We start from the raw sequence: 6,000 nt of genomic DNA, 5'->3' as shown, positions 1-6,000 counted from the left end.
TAAAATAGCTTTTTCAATGCACAGAATTTATATTATCACAGAGACTTCTATTTTAATGACCAGATTCTATTGTTATTGTTACTGTTTGTTTTAAGGTTGTCCATACTTAAGATTAAGTTTTTCTTTGATTATTACAATGTCTTTAACTAATTGAAACTGCTTTGGGGATTAATTGTAAAAATATATTTTTTTCTCTCAACTTCTGTTATTTTGTACCTGTTTCATTAAGTTTTAGACAATTTAATGGATCTAAGTAGTTTAATTTATCTTTTATAATTTGAATAATTGCTTCCAAAATGTTAAAGAAAAGTTTGGAGAGTCTTTGTGTCTTCCATTAATAAAGAAGAGGGAAGATCTCAATATTAATAATGATAAGAATTTTGAGTAAAATTAGTAGAAATCAAATGAATATTTGATATAATTTATTTTTTATTTATAGGAAATATTTTATTATCCATTTGCCATTACATATTTTTGCATTTTTGTAATTTAAATTTAGAGTTAAATTTAGAATAGAAGAAACCACCGCTCCTGACTGATCTGTAGAATTTATTATCCATCTCAGATCAGGTGGAGTAATAGGAACTAAAATTGAAAAAATATGGATAGGAATGCAGAAAAGAAAAATGAACCCCATCTCTAAACAAAACAGAAACTCTGGAAATCTCCCACAGGGAACACCAATGTTAAAAGGGACCAAGACTCTTGGAAGGGCAGGGCTTCACTGCAGTCTTTTCAACCAGTTAATGTTAGAGTAGCTAAGCTACATTCATCCTTGTGTATATCTGAACTATAATTGTCCATTCTGTTTGAATTCTTCTTCCTCCTTCCCCAGATCTTTATCCTTCTGGTTTCTGTACCACATTTCTTTGAATGCTAATTAAAATCTTTGATGGACCAGTTCATATTAAATATCCATTCAAATGTATTTTCCTCCATATCAATTGCTAAGCTCATCCAATAATTTACAAAGCAATATGGATTTTCCAAAGCTTCCTTCCTAGATTAATCTTCAAGAAGAGAGCTCTGTATGTGAGGGGAAGAGTTTCAAGCCTAAGTGAACTAATGAACTAGTCTAGCTATTCTCAAAAGCATCTTAATGTTCAGGAGGGGATGTGGAGGAGTAAAAGGGGGGGAAACCTCAACTGTTCCACTGCTCTCCTCACAGCCTGATCCCTAGAAGCTCTGCTTCCACCTCTCCTTCTAGGCCATTATTGAACTATGGGTTTTCAGGAAATGCCAGATGACTTTTTTTGTTTGTTTTAAGATTTTTTTTATTTTTACAGTTACAGTTACATGAGTAAGGTATCAAGCATTGTTACCCCCTCTTTTGTTTTCCCCTACCATTCCTTCCCTCCCAACCACCCCAGCTTCTCCTCCCCCTCCAAAAAAAAGTTGTAAGATTCGTTTTCAACATAGTGTCTTGACTTCTTGTTTGTTTTCATCAGTTGTGGGGCTTGAACTCAGGGCCTGGAAGCTGTCCCTAGGCTTTTTCACTCAAGGCTAGTGATCTACCACTTTGAGCCACAGCACCATTTCCAGTTTTCTGGTGGTTCATTGGAGGTAAGAATCTCATGTACTTTCCTTCCCTTGCTGGCTTTGAACCTGAATTCTTAGATATCAGCCCTGTGAGTAGCAAGGATTTCAGGCAAGGATTACTGGCACCCAGCTTGCCAGATGACTTTTAAGAGTCCTGCTCTGAGAGCCAAGGAATTTTCAAATGTTTTCCACAAGCCAAGTGTGGTGGCATTGGCCTGTAATCCCAGCAGTTATGAAGCAGGTGGACTGTGAGTGCCAAGGTAGCCTGGGCTATGTAGTGAGATCCTGTCTAAAGGGAGGAAACAAACAAATGAACCACAACAAAACCACAAACAAAAATTTCCCATGGGCTTAGACTTCCAATGTAAAAGAGTTGAATAATGACTGGTAGAATAGAGGAAACATTTCAAACAATAGCACCAAAATGTTGTCTTTTTCCACTTCTTCCTAAGAAATTAGACATTTTCTATTTACATCCAATGAAAAGGCATATTTAAGACAAGTAAATCAGAGCCAGGAAATGCTGCACTTGGGAGGCTGAGGCTGGAGGGCCTTGAATTTGAGGGCTATATAATAAATTTCACGCCAGCCTTGGCAGTAAAGACCCTATCTCAAAACACCGGGTAGAAAGATAATACAGAGATGGAGGAGAAAGAGGAGGAGGAGGATAAGGAGGAACAGGAGTAAGGAGAGAGGGAGGGGGAGAAAGAGAGAGACAGAGACAGAGAGAGAGACACAGAGAGAGAGAGAGAGACAGAGGGAGAGAGAGAAACACCAAGCTCTATAGTAAAAGACAAACCAGGAGGAAAATGATGGACCTTCAGTTTTCCTCCCTACAAACAGGAAATAATTCCAAGAGCAAGAGAGCTAGTTCTCTCTAAAAAGTTCCCTTGTCAAAGAGGGCTACCTCTGGAACACATATCTGGTCAGGCCACGGCAAACATCGCCTCACACCATTAGTGCTTCTGTTTAGGGTCCCTGATTCCTGTATATACCAACCCTGACCTTGTGGGTGGTAATAAGGGTTGTTATTCATTTGTACATACCTGAGGACATTGAACAAGGATAATACAGCCTGCAAGTGCAAGGCACGACTGCCCACTCCTGGACATCATTTTCAATGAAAGCTGACATCCAACCACCCCCACTAGTTGGAATTTTTAAGTAAATATTGAGTGATTGGTGTTCAGTTAAGAAATCATCTTAATGCAGTCCTACAAGTTAAAAACAAAATTTCAGCAAAAGTTTAAAGTCTATGTTGGGAATCACTTTTCATTTGTCATATAACTAATGGTAATGAAAAGTTAGTGAGAGTCCCCAGAAAATACTTCCTTTCATTCCGTATTGTGAGTTCCATAGTAAAAGCACAACTGAATCCTACATAGGAGACATAAAAAGGCAAGGAGTGAACTGCGCCGGTGCTTTAGACTTCCCAGCTAGCTGCATGAGAGATTCTGGCTCTAAGTGCATAGGATGCATAACAAGCAATTTCAACTTAAAAAATAACTATACTGACTTTTAATCTGGCCTACTGGTCTTTCATGATAAAGAGATCAGCAACCAGAAAGGAAGACTCCATTCTATATTGTATAAAGGGAAGAATATTTCCAAAATAGAATGAAAAAATAGTTCTGCAGATTTTGTGGGGCTTTTCATGCTTCTTTATTAAGACACAAAGTAGCCAGATATAATTTTATATGATTAAGGCACAGATGAGTGGGGCAATGGATACATTTCTGTTAGCTTTTATACCTTCAATCTGGATATCAGATTTCTTCTTTTAAAATAAATAAATAGCATAACTTCCACTACTACAGCAGCAAATCCCATTTTCTGTTTAGCTGAAAACTTACGGAACACATTTCATAATACCACATGATAGAGATAATTTAAAAACTCAAAAGTAATTTAAAACATTTGTCCTGGAATTACAATCAAATGATAGATGAAATGTTTTCATATTCTGTGAGGTAGTAAGAAAGCAAAATGGAATTTTCATATAAAAATAAAAGGAAAAGGTAAAAGTGAAATATGAAAGGCTAGATATAAATTAGACTTCTATCTTTCAAAAGGAAATTATCTATTCAGATTTTCTTAATTCAGAAAATCTGAAAACAGAATACACACACACACACACAGAGTATAAAGATGTTCTTTAAACAGTTTCAAAATTCCTCAGGACAGAGAAAGCCTACTCATTGCATTCTGGCATGAATCATATAAATAAATTTACTCTTCTGCTTTTTCTAATAAAGGTCTCCTTCTTTTGAAATAAGATAACCACCTCCTATATATAGGAGTGTAGCAACTCTTGAATAGACTATACATTATACATCTCCACTGGCCTGAAAATTTCTGCCTTTGACAATTCTGGGGGTTGGGGGAGATCCAGGATGCCGTCAGGGCAGAGTGGTGTGATTTCTTCTCAGTTCTACAATCTGAATTAATCTGACACAAAGGAGGACTGCAGCCACGGGACTGAGATTAAGATGAGGCCAAGTGAAGGAACAAAGGTAGATAACATCCTGTCTTTATTTAAAAGTTTGATATTTTGTTTACCGTGGATTTCTTATTTTGAATTATGATTTTTTGAAAACATTGCGTTTCATCCAGTTTTTTGACATGCATTTAATGTTGGCACTGAGGGCAAAATTTGTACCCAGCTTCACCCTTGTCCTGGTCCTGTGTGACCAGTGGCATGGCTCTGGGCTCCAATAGAAGACAATCTCTCTCTCCTTTGTTCTCTTCAGCTCACACAGGCTGGGAAGTGTGCTACAAGACCTCAGTTTTCCCCACTTCCCAGAGGGAAAAAGAGTAAAATATCCTTGTCTAAGGAGTGGGAGGAAAGAGCAGCTGTCCTTGGAGGAACTTGTCTGTTTCTGTGCTAAGGGCCAAACCCAGAGTCTCAGGCATGCAAGCCAAGTGCTCTACCACTGAGCTACATCCCCAGCGATGCTTAGGAGTTTGAGCTGTTCTCTGTTCTAGTGCTTACTGGTTTCTGGAATGGAAGCATAATGAACAAACAGTTCTAATGTTCCGAAAGTGGACTGAACAAGAGAACCGAGTTTAAATACTTCATTAACACAAAAACTACAACTGTCCCTCCAAAGAATTCTAACTTATAAAAGAAAAACAAAAATGAGGTTTGGTTATAAAGTGACAAAGCTCTTGTAAATAAAGAAATGGGCAGGATTACATGTAGAATCACCAGGTAGCTTTCCATTATTGAAGACAATAAACCAACACATTCAATTTTAAATGCAATTTTTTTTGTCTTACTTATTTGTATCTGTCCTTTGCCTTTCCCAAACACACATAGGGGTCCTGCTCCCACCCTCCCAACCTTGTGTGTGTGTGTGTGTGTGTGTGTGTGTGTGTGTGTGTGTGTGTGTGTGTGTGTGTGTGTGTGTGTGTTCTGGTTATGGGGCTGCTGGAACTGAAGGCCTAGGTACTGTCCCTGAGCTTTTGTGCTCAAGGCCTTGCGCTCTATGGCTTTTTGGTGGTTAGTTGGAGATGAGTGTCATGGACTTCAAACTGCAATCCTCAGATCTCAGCCTTCTGAGTATCAAGGATTACAGGCATGGGCCTAGCAGGGCCTCTAGGTTCTTTTGTGTTTGAAGTGAGTAAGGTGTTGAGCGGTGCTTACAGAATGTTATATAACACACAAATTGCTCTGTAAGACAGAAATCCTCAGGGGAGAGAGTTCAGAGATTTGGGAAACAGCTTTCCTCTTGGCAGTTGCTAGGGCCAGTCGAGGAAGCCTCTCGCTGTCACAATGTTTTGTGTGGACAGACATGAGAGGACCACACGTCACGTTGCCATGCTGTCTACTTCTTCCAAGTAAGCTCATCAGACCATTGTTTGCCAAGGTGAAATGCAGTGGCATCAGTTCTTTCTCCTACCCTGGAAGGATATTTTTTGGGAAAAATACCAGCTAACGCTATTGAGAACAAAGCTCTCGAGGAAAGATGAAGTAAGTGATGGACCAAAATCTGGCTAAAACCACCCTCAGAATTTCCTAGTAAATTCTGACATTACATGGATATTGATCTTTAGGCGTTAACATGGGTATATGTCTTATTTCTTGTATTTTTGTGGATTCAGTATAAAAATACATATAAATATACATTTAATTCCATAGGATCCCAAAGCACTTTGAGGGTTTACACTGATAAGCCAACCTCAAAGGGACTGATTCTTGCAACTAAAACACAGACACCTCTGGGGTGAAACGTGGCAACAGTTTGACAGGCATAGCAGTAACTTAGGCCAGAAAGGATTTATCCAATTAAAATTATGGGATGAATTTTGGCTGGCAGAATGTAATTACCAGCATTGGAATGGATCCAGGATCCTGAGGTTAACACCCCTCCTCTTGCCAACAACCCTCCTACCTGCCAGCACTCCGAGATGGAGAAGGCTGGGTCTGACATAATCGCACATAATACTGTTGTGACATCT

The sequence above is a fragment of the Dipodomys spectabilis genome, unplaced genomic scaffold, assembly GCF_019054845.1.
Source record: "Dipodomys spectabilis isolate Male_0828 unplaced genomic scaffold, ASM1905484v1 ptg000373l, whole genome shotgun sequence".
Lineage (NCBI taxonomy): Eukaryota > Metazoa > Chordata > Mammalia > Rodentia > Heteromyidae > Dipodomys > Dipodomys spectabilis.
The sequence above is the reverse complement of the archived record's forward strand: the minus strand, read 5'-3'. Positions refer to the sequence as shown.